Source organism: Corvus kubaryi, unplaced genomic scaffold (genome assembly GCF_017639235.1).
Source record: "Corvus kubaryi isolate FWS band 111438036 unplaced genomic scaffold, C.kubaryi_AGA036_p1.0 split3-73, whole genome shotgun sequence".
Taxonomy (NCBI): domain Eukaryota; kingdom Metazoa; phylum Chordata; class Aves; order Passeriformes; family Corvidae; genus Corvus; species Corvus kubaryi.
This window is the reverse complement of record NW_024582091.1, coordinates 4,683,201-4,704,161: the sequence shown is the minus strand read 5'-3', so window position 1 is coordinate 4,704,161 and position 20,961 is coordinate 4,683,201. Positions and strand designations below refer to the sequence as shown.

The following is a 20,961-nucleotide window of genomic DNA, read 5'->3' as shown; positions in this document are numbered from 1 at the left end:
CAAATTTAGAAATACATCCTCTGAGAGAAGGCACAATCATCCCTCCCCCACCAGCTTCGGGAAAAAATAAATTTTCCTCGAAGGAAAGTGAAAGAGAGAAAAACTATTTATTTAACAAACACACAGGAAAAAGATAATGATGCTAAATAATAAAACCCCTTGTCCTGCTGAGAGAAACCTGGAAAAATTTCAGAGTCCTTCCGTAGATCTCTCTCTCCCCCTCCTTGGAGCTGAGACGGGGTGGTGGGCCCACCTCTGGGGCCAAAGCCTCGGTGGAAAGTCCTCCCAATGTATTCTGATGTTGAAACAGTCCAGCAGAGAGAAAAGGAAAAAAAATGAAGTCCCAGGAAAACAGAAGTTCAACTCTCTGAAGGAAAAAGAGCTGAGGAAAAAAAACTGCCAAAAGCCGACTGGAAAGGAAGAGCAAGCCGGGTGCTTCCCTTCCCTCTCACTCTCCTGCCGCAGCTGGGAAAAAAGTCTCTATCTCTGTGTGACCTTGAACAAGCTGCAAACTGCTTTGAAAAAGTTTTGCTCAGTTTTCCTTCCCCCTCTCAGGCTCAGTTTAAAGACACAGAAAGGCACAAAAATTAATTCCTGGGCATAGGGCAGCGATATAGGATACACATCATAAAGTCACCCCAAGACACCAAGCAATGAAATTAAGGTGTTTTAACGTAAGCTCAAGTGAAATAAACCAGCACTGTTGCATTAATAACTGTGTTCTTCTTAGTTCTTTGAGAGAATATGCTTTCAATACAGAGATACTTAATATTAGGTGATTTGTATTAATTATACAATCAAATCAACAAATTAATCAACAAATTAATTATACAATCTATTAATACAGGTTCAGATCCATTTATTTTGTCATTTTACTCACAATTAATACATGATTTTCAGGCCTGACATTCTCTTGTGACATAATTCAGTCTTTCAAATACTATAGATCATTATTTTTTATTTCCACAGTCCCTTGATCAATTTCTAAAGATTTATATTGATATAAAAGAGCTTGTTCCCATGCCAGATCCTCTCCAATTGAAGGTTATGACTCAAAAGACTCATCATCTCAATAACTACTCAATAAACATTTATTTTCACTTGCATGATTACCAAAACCTTGTGACAGAAGCAAAATACAGTAATTGTTGTAAAATATACTGTTTTCACTATCACTGATCAGTATCGCTGGAGATTCGCTAATGACGACTCCTTGATTTCTCTTTCTCTTTCTCTTCCTCTTTACAATATGTAAGAGGTTTGTTGCAAATCAGAGTTCATTTGTTCAGAGTCAATTTTTTGCAGCAAAATATATGTGAACAAGAGATTAACATTCATCCAGTTTTCTAGTTTAGGTGGGGCTTCATTTCACAAGTTCTGATTAAAATAAATGCTGCGGAAGCATGAGTTGTGCTGTACACGTGTTACACAGCAGGATTCTGAACATGAGCTGCTCAAATACCAGGAGATCATCTAATAAGGCTGCAGTGACAAATGAAATTTGAATGAGGTTTTTTTTGTTTGGTTTGTTTTTCATCTTTTCATTTATATCCACTGTCTCCAATATTTTAACGTAGCCAGAACTATGTGAAGTCATTCCAGAGAACCATGTTCTGAAAGTCATGGTGAATCCAAGCTGCCTGGCATTTTTGTGTCATTTCTGCAACAAGGCTGCTGCTCTCAAGGGTGCTGGATGCTAGATTAATCTATTTCTGAAGAAGAGAGTAGGGTCTTTCTGACTTATTATTTTCTTTCATGATAGAAAAAACATAGTGCTTTACCAGTCTGGCAGAACTAGAGGATTTAGTTCTTCTCTCTCACAGACAATGTCCCAGCCCATTGAAGGGAGCAGGAATTATATCCTATTTCATTGAAGCTAGAAATTTATTCTAAGCTGAAAGAACACATCAAAGTGAGATCAAAGTTCAAGGCTTTATGCTTAGCTACTTACTCCCAAAGGCCAAAATAATTAAATTTATTTTAGAAAGATTTTTTATTTAATTCTTTCAGTAGAAAAGATACAGTTTAAATTGAATATAAAATATTTAATATTTATACTTTCTCTGGGTTTTTTGCTTAAGAACTCATTGATTTCCATTCATCCTAGCATATGTCTTGCAGAATTTCAAACATGCTTTTCTGCTACTATTGCAAAAAATCAGATCCATCCATGATTTCAGACTGTTTTGTATTTGGAGCTTGATTTTGAGTGCTCAGTGACCTAAATTTTGCAAAGGACTCATAACTTTCAGGTAGGACACTGACATTTGAAAGAAGACTTTTTGGCCAGTTGACTCCTGAATGTTTTCACAACTGTTACAGAATATGTTGTGTATTGCAGTAAAATTGCAGTTTGCAAAGAAGCCTGCTGTTAAGAAGATTTTTATTCATCAATAGACATCCAAAATAAAAAATAACTCAAATTACAACTAAACAGCACTAGATGCAAAAAGACAGCAAGATGTCTAAATGTGATTAGGTGATCGTGGTCATGTGCACGAGCAGACTAGAGTGATCCACTTCTCTTTTCCAAGCTAAGCTAATAAAGCTGCCCAAACAGATTAAAAGAATTTGACTAACAGCACTGCCAGTGATTATTAGTGTAGAAAGTCATCAAGTTTTCAGTCTGGAAAGATCTACCAAATTTAACTTAATTCACACAATCAGCCTAACTGGTTTTGGGGGGCTTTTTTAAGTAAGTTTCAAAGAGTGGTCATTTTCCATTTCCATAGAAACTGTTGCCTTATTTAACAAGTGCCTTTCTCCACTCCTGGAGATCCTTCATGGACACACAGTTAATTAGAGTAAGCTCCATAGGGACTCCTATCACATTTTGTGATTTCCCCTGTTCATCTGGCACCTCACAAGGCAGAATTCCATAGGTAACTTGAAAAATCAATAGGTTCTGAGTCGTGAAGGAAAAATATGTCTGTTTTTAAAATGCCCCAAAGACAGGGAAGGAGAGATGGAAGAAAAAAAATAGTTGCATCCCTCTGATGCATGCTATTTTTTCATTGACAACTGCATCACATATGAAATTCAATTATAATTAGTTTAAACTGACTTTATGTTTAGTTGCTGGTTCAACAGAAAAATAATGTAACACTAAGTTTTTCATCTGTAAGAGTATTTCTTTGCATGTTGTCGCAGCGGGGATTACTGCAACAAGCATATTTCAAACCAGGAGTCCCGTGGAAACGAAGTATATATGGACAGATTCGTGGTAGATGTTTCAGAGATGTTTATTTCTCCAGCCACATGGCCGGGGCTCAGCTCAGGAACTCCCCAGTCACGGGACCCGAGGGTCCTTGGCGTTATCAGGGAACACAAACCAACCAATGGGGAATGAAGCTGAGCAGGGTCAGGGAATCCCCGTGTCTGCGCCCTCAGGGCCCCTCTCCCAGGGCTACATGGCAGGGGAGGGACCCCAACATCTCACCCGTTTTATTTTAATAAAAGGAGAATGAAAACAACTGGATAAACATAACAAGAACAGTTTCAAGACAAAACAAGCCACCCTCCTGAGTCTTTAAATGTCCAATCAGATTCTGTGGAACATCTTAGGGCTGACAGAAGGGAGACAAGACTCTCCGGGCATGCTTTGTGGGGAAACTGAGGCAGGAGAGGGTTTAATTTCTTCCCTCCCTCTTTTCATCCCCCCCTCGGCATCGGAGAGGAATTGTAGGGAAATGGAATTGTATAGGGAAGCCATGGGGTGAAAAACGGATTAGGAATAAACTGGGGATAGGGTAAACTTAGGAAAGGGTTCATATTGGGTATAGGGTAAAAGGGGGAAGTAGGCTGTGGGTAGGGAAGTTGCTGGGATGGATATTGTTTATAATTTTGTGCATAATGGCTGCCTTTGACTGGAATACTTCCAGGCCCAGTAACATTCGCTGCTTGTAAACCCTTCTTTCCTTGCACTATATCAAACTGCACAACTTCTCCATCTCCTACACTTTGCAGGTAATTTTTAGGGTTATTTCTTTTAATGGCAGTTCTATGGATGAATAAATCTTCCCCTGTATCATCTCGTGTTATAAACCCATAGTTGTTTTTGACATTGTACCATTTCACAGTTCCTGTGACTTTCGTGGCTACAACTCCTCCTATCACGTGCTTGCGTGTTCGTCGTGGGTGCCGGTCCCGCGTGGCCGCCGCCTCGCCAACTCCGACGTCTTGGCCGGGCCCCCGCGTTGCGGCTGCTCCGCACTCTCCGAGTGGCGCTGGTCCGGCGCGTGTCTGGGCTCTGTGTGGCCCTGCATTGCCATCGCCGCTGGCTCTGGCTCTGTGCCCTGTGAGTGGTTCCGCTCCGCCAACTCCACGATGCTTTGAGAGCGGCCCCGTTTCGGCTCGGCGCTGCGCTGCGCGGCTTCTCGTGTCGCTGTGGAAATTGCCGCTTCTCCCTCCGCAGGGCTCTCCGAGCCGTGTGCTCAGAGCAGCCTGCCACGCTGATGCCCGGTTCCTGGCTGCTCGTGGCCCACGGCACCCGCGGCGCCTGCGGCATCGCTCCCTCACTCGTGGCCGTGTGGCCAGGGACCCCGAGGCAGGGATGGGGTCTGCGATAAGGGGCGCGCTCCCGAGGGGGCCGGGCGCATCCAGCGCAGGCACCTCCGCCGGCACGGCTGCAGTCACATGCTCCCGGGATGGCGGCTGCACGGTCTCGGCCGCGGGACTATGGCCATCCTTTGCTTTAATAGGACCATATAAATGCTCCTGAATAGCTTCACTGACTACCATGGATCCACGCAAGGGTTCAATCACTAATACATGTTCTGTTTGATCTTTCATCTCCCACAAGATCTCGTCCCAAAAACACCCCAGACAAGATCCAGGAGGTTCAATATCAAAAAGTAAGTCTCGAGAAATATAGGAGAAATTTTTGAAAAGCCATTTAAAAAAAAGTTCTAGATCTCCTGGTTCCATTACTTTTTTGTTTTGTTGTTCAAGGATTCCTTTAACTTCTAGGTACATTTCTTTCTGTGGCTCAGAGAGCCCCATTTCCCACGATTCTTCCATAGTCCAGAAAGAATATCCAAACCAAGATGAGAAGAGAGAGGTCAAGAGTGGTTATTTTACTCACGAATTTTCCTCAGGGATCGGTATCTTGCCTGCATTCTCCACCAGTTTGTCGCAGCGGGGATTACTGCAACAAGCATATATCAAACCAGGAGTCCCGTGGAAACGAAGTATATATGGACAGATTCGTGGTAGATGTTTCAGAGATGTTTATTTCTCCAGCCGCATGGCCGGGGCTCAGCTCAGGAACTCCCCAGTCACGGGACCCGAGGGTCCTTGGCGTTATCAGGGAACACAAACCAACCAATGGGGAATGAAGCTGAGCAGGGTCAGGGAAACCCCGTGTCTGCGCCCTCAGGGCCCCTCTCCCAGGGCTCCATGGCAGGGGAGGGACCCCAACAGCATGTACCGCTCAATTTATATCACACTTTTCTCCTCTTTTTAGTCACTTTACATTTGCATGAGGCCTTTTCTGAATGGAGTACAAAAATGATGTCTAGGCTAGTATTTATGAAACAAAACAAAAATACTGTTTAAAATTTGTTTGTAAATAATATGAAGGATGGTTACAGTTAGATGTTGCATGTATATCCTACAAAGTCACTTCCTAGTTTGAAAATGGCTAAATCTCCAATTGTTACTAATTTGTTTAGAGATGGTAGCAGAACTAGAGGAAGGAGGGGCACTGAAAGGACCACACTTGTATGTGGGTGGTCAAAGAGAGGGCTGGGAGAGAGATGATTTGAGCAGTGTTGGGTGAAGAGAGGGAGAACTGACGCAGCAGATTGCTCTTGTAAAAGCAGGATGGCAGAGGACCTGTGTGGGATGCTGAGCAAGAGACAGGTGTCGGAAAGGTCCAGGCACCTCCAAATGTCTGGGTAGAAGAGAGGAGTCTGTATAGTTTCAGAGAGAGATCTCTGTGGAAGACTATGGTTATGTCTGGGGGAGAGGCAAAGGCAGGAAATGCTTTCTTACCTCTTTAACTCATCAGCTTCCTCCTTTTGTGCTCTTCTAGGGCATAAGAGCAGTGCTCCCCCTTCCTGTTCTCCTAGCAGTTCCCATTAAACTCAAACCATCTTCCTGGGCCTCTGGGACCTCTTGGCAAGGTCAGGGTAATCCACTTTGAGACCAAAGCAGCAGCAGGACACTGCTGTTCCAAGTCCACTGGGATGAGTGGCACCAGAGGAGCTGGTCTGGACCAGGGAAGACAGGAGGATGTTTTAGACAGGGCTACCAGAGCCACATTTCCCTGTACCCCAAAGCCACATACTGGCTTCTGAAAGCTGCTGCTGCACTGGACTGGAAGCACATATGTGTGGGGTATGCCCAGCCTCTGCCCTGGAGGGACATCTGCTGAGATAAGGAGATTGCATAACCTCCCAGCAGAACTCCGCTGGAAAGGCAACCACTTTCAGTTATGGTGAGAAGAAGGCAGACCCAGAATCCTCTGGGAGACCCTACGCAGATCCTTTGTAACCCATTGGCTTTTACCCTCTGACACCCACCCCCTGTATCCCTATAAGATCTAGCCCTCTGCCCCTGCGAGGGCAGAGAGAGCTCGTCCCTGGCCTCCCCTTCGTGGGGTGCGGACTAATAAAGCTGCCCCATGCGGAACTGCTCTATGGGTCTCTCGTCTCTCTCCTCCTGGTCTGGCCTGGAGATTGCCTCGCAGAGCAAGAGCTGAAATCACGAGCTGAGAATCAGTAAAGAGCTGACAGCCTCTCTGCACAGGCACTCCAGCTACAGCTGAGGGAAGACACCGGGCCCTGGGAAGACGGTTCCTCATGGGACCATCTCTCCGGACCAGTCACAGCTTCCTGGGTCTGAGCTACAGACCCCACACCAGCCGCCTCACATATGGATGGCTTTTGATCCTGCTACAGCAATCACATAAATAAGTCCCTTTTTAGGGAACTTGGGATGAGGCAGAGTGGAAATTAGTACTTATGCATCTAGTGCTTATATATATATATATGTGTGTGTGTGTGTGTATGTGTGTGTGTATGTGTGCATGTGTGTGTAAAATCTGTCTATTAGGGCTTATCTTAAAAGTTTTTAGAAAAGTGAATCCTGCAGATTAGGAATTCCAATCGGATTGCAGCTATTGTGTACAAAGATTCTGAACAGAAGCAAGCAAGATAATTTTATCTACATAGTTTCATTGTCTATGAAAATAAAATTTTATTAAAGGAGATTAGCATGCTGGTCTCAGTATCACTTAGATACTGAGAAAACAACTTCTTCCTGTGAACTTCATCCAGTGGAAGCTGTTACCAGTGAAGATAGCATTTAGCCAAAAAGAAAAAGAAAAATAAGGGCCCAGTCTTGCAAAAACCCAATGAATGAATCCCAGGTTACCTCAATCTCAGAGTCACAAATCCTTCCAAGTAAGCTGGGGCAAATTTCCAGCAGAAAGCTATTGCTGAGGAACACTTAGGAACATTAAATGGTAACCCTCTGATTTGAAGAGGTAGTCTGGCAGAAAGGACTCCACTTAGCCATCCCTCTTAGAGCTACTGCCGCTCACAGGTCCTCATTTTCTCTGTGTTCCTCTTCTTTCTTTAAAAGCATGCTCAGGACAACAGTGCTTTACTCATTATCCCTTTTTGCAGCAGGATCTTCTTGTACTGGGAAAGGCAAAGTGACCTCTATTAATTCACGATTCAAATGAGCAGTTACTCGATCTGAGTTTTGAAGTGATGGGCATTAGGGAAGCCATCGCATCTCTTAAGAGGATCTGTTGTGTAAGCAGAGAAGACCTAAGGTAGATCCTTCAAAAGCTCCCCACCTGGCTGGCTTAGGGCATAAGTTGACAACTTACACTTGAAATAAGTAAATCTCCATCTCTGTTATGATATAGACACAAATTTTGTTTCTTACAACTTTGATATCACCCAGACTATATTCAAAACAATCAACCTCCTTATCTTTCTGGCCCTACAGGATGTAAGCCTTGGAAATTAAAATCAAAGTTTTAATATAAGCAGATCAGGTTTGAGCATCAACACGTTTGGGCTTACCTGTGACATCTATCTTCACAATTTAGTTCCTTCCATCCTGCTCTCATCTGAACCATTACAGTGGCAAATCAAGCTATCCTGGTGTGCTGTACCTGCAAGAGATTGTGAATACAGCATTCTGCTCTTGCAGAAATGCTGAAAGTTAAGGAACTGAACAGCCATTAAAATTCATAATTATCAATTGTGATACATACCATATACACATCAACAGCATTTATAAAAATGAAGAAAATACACAGGTAGATTTAAGAGTAATTGTTACCAAAATATATCTAATAAATACAATTCAAGGGGTAATTTCTCTCCTTTGGATATTGTACAGTTCTTTGCAAACACGTGAGAGGCAAAGCAAGCCACCCAAAAGATTTGCTGCAGGCTTTCCTTTCTTCACTATCCACTGTGAAATATTTTCAGCTCTTGACAGGAAGTGTGACATTTGCATACATAGGGAAAGAAAAAAAGTTACAATTTAATACATTAAAATATGAAAGGAGGAGATAAGAGTTACTAAAAAAAGAGGAAAATTAGTGCATGTTAGGTTTCAGTCTTTAATATGTGATGGACTGACGCTACAAGAAAATATAGGCAGTTCACTTTGAAAATCATTTCACTGGTCCACTTGAGGATTTGAAAAGATAGCAAAGTCAAATAATTAAACCATTTCAAATAATGCTCAAGTATTATTTCCCAGAATTGTGGATCTAAGCAGGGAAATCTGAATTTTGTTCTTTGCTAAGTAGGGTCCTTCAGGACATGCTGTGACTATTTCTCAAAGTACTACAATAAACAACCTTTCCTGAAACACCAAATACTATCAGCTGCAAGAAGCATCCAAGCAAGTGATAACTAAAGATCCCAATTGAACTAAAAAAAAAAGAAAAAAAAAGAGATCAAAATAGAACATCGCTTCACAGCTCCCATGTACAAAAATACAGAATAGAAATAATTAAAAAGTGATTATATTCTAGAGGTTAAGTGGAGGATGGTCAAGTCCTTGATAAATATCAAAAACAGTTAAGCTGATTTTCAGGGCTATTAAGAACTGAGAGCAAAACAGAAATTTCATTATTTTCTGTCAGTTTGTGAAGGTTCCCACACATTTTAAAGAATCAGTACAATCCTGACCATCTATATTAACAATATAAATCAAAAGGGTAACAATAATATCTGAAGATGTGAGAGACCTTGAAGAGTTACTAAAAAGATTAAAACTCATTGGCAGAAGGCAACAAAAAGACTGTGATAAAGATCCAGAAAATCACAAACAGCAGAGATTTGGAGGAAGTGAGTAGGGATGGACAGTTCACTATTTGTCACAATATCTTGGAGGCAACTAATGAATCTTAGTTTGTGAGAAACAACAGGACTAAACTAAATGGCTTACAAGATAAATAGGAAGAATAAAAAAAAAAATTAGAGTTTTAAAATAATAAAATCACAGATATATCTCCTCTGCACATATCCTTTCACAAAGGCATTGAAGCACCTAATAGTATGGCCAGCCTGGAGGCAAAAGAGAGCAAAGGACATGCAGGAGAGTCAAAGGCATGTGAAAACTGCTAAAAATAACAGGTGGCTGGGACACCAGCTCAGCACTGTTCCTATCATCCATATCAGTTTGTTCCCAGAAGTCCTCCAGGCAAGGCAGGGCTAGTCTTTAGGCTGTAGCAACAATCAGACAATGCCCAGGAAAATCTGAGGAACTGAATGAGCCAGGGATTATTTCCATTATACAGCCTGGACAGATCTGGGCTGTTTGGATAAGAGAAGCAAGTTCAGCTGTGGCAAGCTGTGCTACTCCACTTTCCCTAAGGACCACGTCAGACCCCATTTTTTTATATAGATCTATGTGATCACAGGGATTCCCATTAAGCTTTTGGTGGAGCAGGTCTGCTTGCATTTTACCAAGTTGGAAGAAGCTGGACAAGGAATCCCCAAGACTACAAAATCATTAAGGATATAAGATGAAAAGCAGAGAAGAGTATAGCCAGGACCTCAGTATAATGTTATAGCAGCCTGAAAGAGAGGCTGCCCTGTTGCTTGTCCTTGAAGCTGTGTGCAAGAGTCTTGTGACTACAGAAAAGAGAACGAGAGGATAGAGGGATTCATCAGTACTGCTTGAGTGGAAATAAAACCCACACCCCTGTTCTTAAGGCAGGTACAAGAAGGATGGGTATGAATTGAGAAAACCCACATTTTCACGGCTGACAGCATCTGGCAAGTGGGTTATTCCATCCCTCCAGAAAACAAGGTTGTGGGGGTTTTTCTGTCTCAGGCTGCACTTGGTCCTGCAAATGCCCTAATCATCCCCCTAGGAGAGAAAGTCAAAAGCCTGGGCTGCTTCCACACTTTCTCTTCTCCTCTTTAAGACCATGCAAAGACATGATTCTTATTAGAGTCTGTACAGAACATGTGACTTTTTGCCTCATTTTTGTCAACATTGCCTTTACACTGGCTGAATATCAGTCAGTTACACCACCTTCAGCCATAATATCTTCAAGTATTTCATAAATCCAAGGTGCAACCAAGATGATGGGTATTTTTGAGAACATATATGTTCCTATATATATGAAGAAAAATCATATAAACAGTAATTTCTGCATAAATGTAGTGTTCCTATTTAAAATTCACAGCAAAAAGAAAGGAAAACGCAAGCTTTTCTTGGAGCTTGCACCCACGAATTGATGATCAGCAGAAGAAGATCCTGTTCACAATGAGTAAATAAAAATCATGTAGCAACTTTGGCATGTATCTTAGTGTAAAGAATGAAATATTTCTATGCAGCTTGACAACCACCCAGATTGGTACTATCCTCTTTATAGCTTGGATCAAAACTACGCACATGACAATCAGGCCACTGATAATCAGACTGCTGAGAACCAGACTTTGGGCCTATGGGCTCTGCTTTTCATACAATTTCTTTTTGAAGAGGAAAAGTAACAGCATCCTTCATATTCCGTTTTTGATATCAGAATAAGGTCACTTAGTCAATCATGTCATTCCATTACATGATTTCTCCTTCCTTGATCAAAGGTCAAAAAATATTTAGTGGCTGTCAATTTTTAAGTGGTCAGCAATACTCACCATTGGGAATGGGACGAAGAGAAGAATCTAGAGCTGTTGCACCATGTGCATGACAGGGCTGTCTCTTCAGCACCATGCTCAGTTAAGATGAGAGTTTTCTTCTCATCAGAATGGCTACAACTGAATAAAGCAGAATTACAGCAGAGGTAGTGGAAATTCAAGGAGCAGCATCAGAGTTACGTGTATGGCCAGCAGGTATCAACCAGCTGTTTCCTGGAGAGATGAATGAAATGAGAAAAGATGACATTTATGCATGTAACTGAGATGATATTTTAACTAAGATTCCTGTTGCCCTCGTGGGTATGATGGTAGAAGTGGATAATAACAATTTAAAGGGCTAACCCAATCATAACCTTTCAATATTGTTAAAGAGAGTAATCTGAATTTATGAAGAGTTCCTTTGACCCCCTCATTCATCTTTCTTAGTTCCAAAATTTGTATAAAGGGGGAAAGAAAGTTGCATTTTCAATTACATACACTTGAAGTGGATGAATATTGCTGGATTTTTATTGAATTTATTAAGGATATTAAGAGACATTAAGAGTGTCCTACATGGAGATTGTGCATCCCAAAGCTGAAGGACCTCTTCCTCATATGTCCACCAATTTCAGTAGGTTGTCTCTTTGAAAAAAAACCGACCAACCTGAGAAATAACTGCTGGAACTAGCTCAAATTGCATCATTTTAACTACTTTGGACAGCTAAAAAAAATAAAGGAAACTACTTTGCAATATGTTTAATGTTCATTTCTACCAATACATGTGGAAGAAGTAATGCTCTGAGTACTTTTAATTCTGTGGTGACACAAAACAGCAAGTGCCAAATAACAAGCACGAAAACCTTTTGATGAAAGAAGTCAGCAGAGTCCCATGCTACTGAAGGAGAGGAGGTGTTAATTACAGACCTTATGGTTACTAACCTGCCAAGAAATTATAATATTCAAATTCAAAAGCATTATTTCCTTATTCTTGCACATTCAGATATTTAGAGTAAGGTCAACACTTCATGTTAAGTTCTGTTTTATCTGCCAATACAAGGGAGAACATAAGACAGTAAAAAACTGAATTCAGTCTCATCAGTATCAGAACTTATTTAGCTCTTATTAGAATTATTTATTATTAAAATATCCATAGACCTAAAGACAAAAACAAGCTTGAAGCAACATGATACATGAAGAGAAGCCAATGAAGCTCCAATCAGTAGTATCAATTTTCATTCATGTGCAGCAGCAAGTCCAGCTCTGGTTCAGGTGGAAAGCCCAGTGGCCAGCTGTTGCCCCAGGGATCTAAGGCCCAGGTTAGGGCAGGATTTAAGTGCCAGCCATCCTTCACTATTTTAGAGAAATGCTACTCCACTGTGACAGCAGTTGAAGACTCCTACATTCCTGTTGAATGATGTGTTTGAGTCCCTGGGCACTGCTAGTGAGTACCTTCAGTAGTGCTTCCCTGTTGGATGCACTTTGCACAGGTAAAGACTTACTCTACCCAAACCTATTTGGCATTCAGGTGAGGCTCCTATGTGCTTAAGTCTTTTTGAGACGTCAGACCTGACTTCAAGCATCCCTTACACTAATTATAATAGCCATGTGGAGCTTAGTCTGTATTGGAGTAGACTAAGTCTTGTCACTGAAACTCCACGGGAATTTCTGTACACAGCCTATTTAGTAGTGTGGGATTAATTTGAACTCATTGCAGCCATCTAACAGTTAAACTTCCAACCTAAGTGACATTGCCTCAAAGACACTTCCAGAAGATGATTAATGTCATGTACTATGTGCACCTCTCAGATCCTCTTTCCTCTCTCTTGATCATGGAAGGAGCTTAGGTGCCTCACATAGCCTATAATCAAGGAAAAAAGAGAAGAATTTAATGTTAAAACTATTTAACTTGACACTTTGGTTTCTTGTAATTTGTTATGTTTTGTGTATTAATTAGGTTCTTTATGGGAAGCGTTGTTTGTTTTGTTACCCATGGTCATTAATATACTTGCACAAGCTGTCATAAGCTCAATACTAAGAAAAACACCTTTGCATTTGAAAACTTAAGCCTGTAGTGTCTTACTGATGCTGGTTTCAAATATTATATCTGGCTGGAAAGCACAGTTTTTAAAAAGAGCAGAGGAAAGCAGGTCAAACCACGAAGAGAGTTCAGTGAATAGGAGGGATACAGCTTTATGCTGATAATTTTATCTTTTCACTGTCAAGTGACTTGCATTATCCTTTCTGCACCTAAAATTCCTTTGTGTTTATGTCAGTTAATCAAACAATACAAGTCAGGTTTTTTTTCTCCAGAGGCAAAGGATATTTCCTGAAGGCCTTTAAACTATGTACTAAAATCCAGATGCATCTAGTTAGCTGTTGATTTTCCTTGAATATTTAAGCACACATGCAAATTAGCTCAGAACCTCTTCTATCAGAAAATGGTCACATAAAGTAATTAAAAGTTAGTTATCAGCGATTCTTTTTGACATAATTCATTCTGTATTTATTAATAATAATACAGTGGAAGGATTTCATTTGTACATTAGTACATTAAATTTATTAAACAAATATTGCATGTGTCATGTAACTGAAGTTTGAGCTTAGTTCAGATTTGAAGAGGTACTTCAATTCTATTTTTGCTACCATTTCTAGTGTTCTTATGCTGTTCTTCAGCGTAAAGTTTTAACATACTATTATGGATACACCAAAAAAAGGGAAGATTCAAAATATTCAGATAGAAAGAAGGAGAATGATTCCCACTAATTTTTAATAAATTTTATGCCTAATTATTATTTCTGTCTTTAAAGTACTTCCTGAAGTGATTTAAATCAAACAAAAGCTAGAATGTTCAAACCCTAGTGAATACAAGCAAACTTGGTGCCTGCAGGTCAGGATTTTAAACCTGCATGCTGTTTTGGTACTTTTAGAGTCTGCTTGTACATCATATCGAAGCTTTTAACAATAGATATGCCCTTCTGTCCTCAGAAAAGGAAAAATCTTGGGTCAGGTTTTTTTTGTTTCCCTGCCCCAACTCCAAAGTGCAAGGGAAAACTCGTGCTGAATTTTTGGCTATCCTTATTTCACAGCTAGTACCTAGCACCAGAGAGGGCTGTGCTCCTCTGGCTTGTAAAACTATCTATCACTCCCCTCTGCAGCTGGACAGGAGAGTGAAAATATAATGAAGGGTTCATGAGTTCATAAGTACCAGGAAAGATCACTCATCAAATACTGTCATGATCAAAACAGACTCAAATTAGAGGTATTAATTGAATTTATTACTAACAAAATCAGAGCAGAATAAAGAGAAGTAAAATAAGACCTTAAAAATACCTTACCCCCACTCCTCCCTCCTTCCCGTCTCTACTGCCTCCCCCAGCAGTGCAGGGAGATGTGAATGGGGGTTATGGTCAGTTCACCACAGGTTGTTTCTGCCACTGCTCAGGGAGAGGAGTCCTTCCCCTACTCCAAAGTGGGGTCCCTCCCATGGGAAATAACTCTCCATGAACTTCTCCAATGTGAATCCATCCCACGAGAGACAGTTCTCCACAAACTGCTCCAACACGGATCACTCCTCCGCAGGGTGAAGTCCTCCAGGCACAGACTGCTCCAGCACGGGTCACAAGTCCTACCAGGAAACCTGCTCCAGCACAGGCTGGATCACAGCCTCCTTTCAGGCATCTACCTGCTCTGGCATGGGGTTCTTCCATGGGCTGGATCTCTGCATGCCCATGGGTTTCAGGGTCACAGCTGCCTCACCATGGTCTGCACCACGGGCTGCAGGGGAATCTCTGCTCCAGCACCTGCAGCATCTCCTCCATCTCCTTTTCCAGCAGCCTTGGTGTCTGCAGAGCTGTTCCTCTCACATATTCTCACTCCGCTCTTCTCTGGCTGCAATTACAACTCCACAATCGCTTTATTTCTCTTCTTAACTATGTTATCACAGAGGCATAACCATCATTTCTGATTGGCCCAGCCTTGGCCAGCAGCATGTCCATCTTGGAGCCAGCTGGGATTGGTTCTGCTGGCCATGGAGGAAGCTTCTGGCAGCATCTCACAGAAGCCACCCCTGTAGCCCACTCGCCATCCAAACCTGGCTGCACAAACTCAATACACTGCCATATGGCATGAGGCATTTGCTCTTTCTCTAGAAGTTATCCCATGCTGGAGAGCCATGAGTTTGGTGGTTATGATTCCAGTGCACTTACTACTAGATGTCCTGCTAAAACCTGATAAATCATACCCAAACTTCCAAAGATCTTCTGAAAGGGCTCAAGTAATATGGGAGATAAAATTTATTTTTACAGTTCTCTGTGGAAGAGGTTTTGGAAACCAGAGTAACTTCAATCCCTAACAGCCTAGCTTTTACCTGAAAGTACTTGAGAGAGCTCCCATGTGCCTCAGCAGTCAGAAAGAGGGTTTATTAGCTGCCCATAGTCAACAGAATATGCCCACAGTCTCTCTCCTAGTCTATTCTGGGGTGCTACATTTCAGACAGAAGAGTTTAGGATGTTAGCAGCTGGCAGAGGCAAAAGATTTTTTTGATGACTTATGTGTGTACTAATACATGGATTATTCTCATTCTTTAGGATTCAGGTAGAATTTAGGATTTAGGTAGAATTTGCCATCCATTGGAAGTTAACAGATCTGAACCAGCAATGTCTCTTTTTTCTGGTACTTTATATTTCACTAACTCCTAAAACATAGTAAAACCTAGTTGGTGTTAATCTATTGGTAACTGTAAAACCAATCCTCTCTAAGGTCAAGATGTCTGAAATTGTAAGAGAAAAAGAAGGGAAAGATGAAGAAGAATGGACTTCTACAGCCTTCAGCTTCCATAGTAACAAAGGGGTTTGTAGTAAAAGTTCAGAGTACATTTCAGGAGAGAATATAAAGCATCATACAACATTTCAAAGTTGGAGGTGTCAGGAAAGCATTATCAGAAGAAACATGATAAAGGTTAATCAACACATCTTTTTTTCTTTCTGATGTTTTTTATCGGAGACATTTCTAACAGAAAATGAGGTATTTTATTCTGTATAACCACATTTCCGTTGCAACAGATTTAGACCCACCCATACCCAAGAGGGCATTCAGAGCCCTCCTCTCCTCTAGACCTGAGTCATTGTTGAAATACCCCATGTGGTAACAAATTCCTTATTTTTTGCAGATACTGTTTTCTCACTATCTATTTATCATAAACTAGTTTCCTGATTTATATGACTCACTTTATGAAAATTATTCATTTCCTATTAAATTTTGACCAAATCATCGAGTCAATTGTCATACAATCAATTTTTTCCAAAGTCTGTGGGCTTGATTACACAGTGTTTAATCAAATAAGGAATGATGTTTCATATGTAGCGTTATTTGCAGTTGAGCTAATGAGCAGAGCAACTGGAGAAGCCAGAAAAAAGAGCAATAACAGGAAAGGTAGTTGGGACAAGTAATGCATGAAGTAAAGGCTGTGATGAAAACCGAGGCAGCTACCCAAAAATTTAAAGCTTCGTGTTAACATTGAGTAGATATAAATTAGTCACACAAGAGCTATCACCTGACATATGTTCAATTTCCATGTGTTCTGAAATGTAGGGATAGAGCTGAAGAAGAATGAGTATTTGAAGGAAAAGCAGATTAAAAAAAAGTTTCAGGTACAACTGAACCCGTGCAGATACCTGCTGAAAACAGTGCCTGAAAAACAGATATATGTTCAAGAAAAAAAGATTTATGACCAATGCCAAGGACTGTGGTGGCTGGTAGAGCAAAGAGCTGTTGACTGTCAGACTAGATAAAAGGATTAATCCATGTTATTTCTGCTTTGACACAATCACAATGAGTCACAGAAAGCCACCAACTTCAACAGAAATTGAGATGGTATTAATGTATTTAGGGACAAAAATAAACATTCTGAAACTCAACAAACTTTGTGCTGCCTATTGTTCTACCATATCTGAGAGGATAGACAGAGAAGAAAATACTACATGAATAAGCATGAAACTGCCCCTTAAGCATACTCTTATTTTATATGGGTTTTATGCTCCCATGTGCATGTCCCAAATACATTTGAGGCATTTTATTTTTCTGGATAAACTTCTTTCATTGTCTTTAAATCTGTTGTATATTTGAAACAATAGTAGGAGTTTTGTGTTCCTTATTAAAAAAAGGAACTTTTAGCCTATATAAATAATAAATAAAGGAATAATAAAGCCCTATTAAAAGGCTTCACAAAGTATTCTGTCAAAATACTTGACATCAAGACATCCCAGTCTCGTAAGTATTTTGTAAGAATCTAGAATTAGCTCTTAAACAGCTTTCAGTTCGAGAAATCAAACACACACCAAGTCTTTTAACACAGACTTATATATATATCTATATATAGATATCTTGTGTCAGACCATGTAATTTCTTTCTATTAACCATCCACTGAACTTCTCAGTTACATCTATCAAGAGATCAGTTTCTTCTTTTTTTTTTTACTTCCATAGCAGCAATTAACAGCACAAAAGAGAAGATAATAGAGAAAGTTGGAAAGTAGCATAGGTTTCAGATCAGAAGTGAAGGTGTTTTTCTTTCAGATCTGCAGGGAAAGAGCAAACTTGAAGGGAGAAAGTAAGTTATATACAATATTATGGCCTTTGACACCAATTTGAGCCAACATAATTCAACAGGAGCTTCAAAGGGTGATTTCAGTGATGACCCACTGTTCTGTGAAATACTAACATAGTTAGCTGGCTAGTTTGCAGAAGTTATTAGTGGAATATTACTTAAAAGAATCTAGGACTTTTCAGATACAATATATTTGCTAGTTACTGCTTCACTGACTGATGACAAAGAAGTGAAGCACACACCAAGGCCATCCACAGACTATTTGGTTTCCTTATGAAACAGGAACATGCATAATAGAGAAATAATGGGGGGGAAAAAGTTCCTTATATTCTATTATAATGAAAGAAAGGAATCAAATGTTGTTTCTGAATAAAACTGTGCTGGCTGAGGTGTTCAAGAAATCTGTTTTTCACATGCAGTGTTGAACTTCACTGCCAAGAGCTTTGGAGGACTGCTAAGAGTGTTGGTAGAATATAGCCTTTTTACACAAACACTTGTGTTTTAACTTGCAATAAAGTGCAGCTATTTAAACTACTTTAAAAGTTAATAGCTCATTTTTTGTCTATGACCATGGATCTGCTAGGAATTTATTTCACTGGACCCTTTTTGCATAATACGTTTGGTTTGAATGTTACCTTATTATTGTTAACTGCCATCCCTTCTCTGCTTAGAATATCACCATGGACTTTGCAGGACATTCCCACTTCCCTCCTTGTACAAGCTTCTTGCTATCTCCTGCATATCCTTAGATGGGTTTATTTTTTATTTATATATGGATTCTGGTTCATTATCTGTCAAAAACCCCCATGGATTTCTTTATCCTAAACTCTCTACTCTGCTATCAGGAACTTTGTCAGTGTTTTTAAAATAACACCCCTACAATGGCAATAGTGCTTAATATTGGCAAATTCCCAGAGATATTTTGTGAAGTTTTCAAATGGAAACAAGACTCTCAGTTTCAGGAATACGCAGCAAGGGAACAAAATATCAAGCTAAACTGATCTCAAAGGTGCAGCTGCAATGCCAGCTCACTTTCTTCAAAAGAAGCAAGATTTTTTTTTTCCATTGCTGTTCTGCTGAAAACATCACTGTTCTAAGAAAGGTTGTTACAAATTTGGAAAGAGCGATGACATCGTATGGGGTTTTTACACGTTAACATTAAAACTTTGTGCTGATACTTTGTGCTACAATGCAGACTTTGGCTTCTGCAGGAATTTGCCTGGCTGAGTGTTAGAATTCCATTTCTTTAACCCAAGTTTCCTAATGATTTCCTCCGTTTCCAGTTTTCAAACTTCTTCTGCATCTGACCCTGACCAATACTAATTAGGGTACTCCCTTTAAACTCTCATCTGCTCCACCAAGTGTTTTAAAGGATGCCAAGCACACCAAATTTTGTGTGCAGCTTCTGCCATCTCCTGTATATCTGTTTAATCTCTGGCAGGTTTGCAAAAAGCAGGAGAGGAGGAATAAATTAATGTTTATGGGCAAAACCAGTTAGAGAACAGCAACGTTGCAACGTACTGATTCTTCCTTCAGGAAAAAAATATCAAACCAAACCAAACCAGAAATCTCCTGTTCATTAAAATCTAATTGTATTGATTGGATATTTAAATGAAGAAAAAGCTTTTCTTTTTACACTGTGTCATTTTTACAAGTGGAAAGTATTTAACAAAAAAATGCAAGGTGGGAAATGTTTGAAGAATGTTCTGGTTTGGGAGACGAGTATTTTTTTTACTTGGTGCAGGGCATTATGGTAAAGAGATTTCATAAAGTTACATGAACAATGACAAATTTCTTGGTTGCGCACCCTTTGAAATCAGTATTTACTGTTACTACAGAGATCTGTCAAGAATTTAGTTATGATTGGTTTTATGAGACCTTCCCAATCCTATTAAGTGAGCTAAATACCAACTAAGGGCTAACCCAAGCCCCAGTGAAGTTATTATGTTATTTATCTACCCAGACAAGAAATCCAATCTCTCCTGCACAGATTTCAGGTCACCTACAAATGAGCTTTTTCTTTCTTGTTTACAGGAGTTCTCCTGAGCTTACCTAGTAAAAGGTTTCACTCTCAGAGAAGACAACCTTCCATCCCATAAATCATCTTCTCTCTGTGTTGGGCTCATGTACATCTTCCTTCTAAGACACCCAAAGAGCCAAGAAGAATTACCTGAAAAGGAAAGGAAGAAGGAGGAATTTGCAGATGCATGGAAGACAGAGTGAACAAATGCTAAACTGCAGTCTCCTTTTCTGCTGCTGCTTTCTGAGGACATACCATGTTGATTGGCTTTAGATCACAGACTGTCCTGCTGTTCACAGAAAAGGCATCTAAGCAGTAATTCAAGAAAAAATGGCCAGTTGAACATGCCACTATTTTTAGATAATAAGAAAAGACAGTTTCAAATGGTTCAGTGTTGGGGTCCCTCCCCTGCCGTGTAGCCCTGGGAGAGGGGCCCTGAGGGGAGGCACGGGGCTTCCCTGCCCCTGCTCAGCCTCGTTCCCATTGGTTGGTTTGTGTTCCCTGCGCGGGCAGAAGGACCCTTGGTCCCGTGACTGGAACAGTTCCTCAGCAGAGCCCCGGCCTTGCGGCTGGAGAAATAAATATCTCTGAAACATCTAGCAAGAATCTGTCTGTCCAAAGATATTTCCTTTCCACGGGACTCCTGGTTTGATAGATGCATGTTGCAGTATCCCCACTGCAACATAATGGTAGAGAATTGAGAGCAGAACGATCCCCGATCCCTAAGCGACTGATTTGTGTGAGTAAACCCTGGAAACTTTGGATTCCTCTTCTTGGTTTTGCTTTGCTATTCCATATCTAAACTATGGAGGAACCGTGGGAAGACTCTTGGCTCTCAGAGCCGCATATGGACATTTATCTTAAACTTAAAATGATTCTTGAACAACGATTTGTGAATTTTAGCTTGATTCAAGCTCAGAAAGAACTGAAACACTTCCTGGCATGGTTGTTTAAGAACTTTTTCTATGTTTCTTGGGATTTAATTCTTACCAAGGGTTTTTGGAAAACCGTTTGGACACAGTTAATACTGGAGTCAAAATATATGCCGATGGAAGAATATTTTCGTGAATATTATTTAGTTACCAAGACTGTTGAGCAATGTCAGCTGTGTCCTGGCGAAGGGAAGCCTGGCGCAGGGACCGTGCGGCCCAGGCCACGTGCACCGAGCGCTCTGCGAGCAGCAGCGAGGCAGTTCCCGCGCGTGGGCAGAGCCACGCGAGCCGCAGTGTCGGTGGC

General features: G+C 40.6%; 1 protein-coding gene across 12 annotated transcripts in view; it reads right to left on the bottom strand.

The window, feature by feature from the left end:
- TINAG (tubulointerstitial nephritis antigen) overlaps nt 1-20,961 on the bottom strand; it is a 132,262-nt gene that overhangs the window by 12,875 nt on the left and 98,426 nt on the right. For 10 of the 12 annotated variants that reach the window (XR_006014129.1, XR_006014130.1, XR_006014135.1 and 7 more), the window contains 5 exons: nt 19,758-19,875; nt 11,124-11,243; nt 8,040-8,131; nt 7,378-7,646; nt 5,995-6,212 (listed from right to left, as the gene is read on the bottom strand). The gene's annotated coding sequence lies outside the window, so the exon portion shown is untranslated. The remainder of the gene's footprint in view (nt 1-5,994; nt 6,213-7,377; nt 7,647-8,039; nt 8,132-11,123; nt 11,244-19,757; nt 19,876-20,961) is intronic. The other 2 variants (XR_006014132.1, XR_006014134.1) reach the window with 2 other exon arrangements.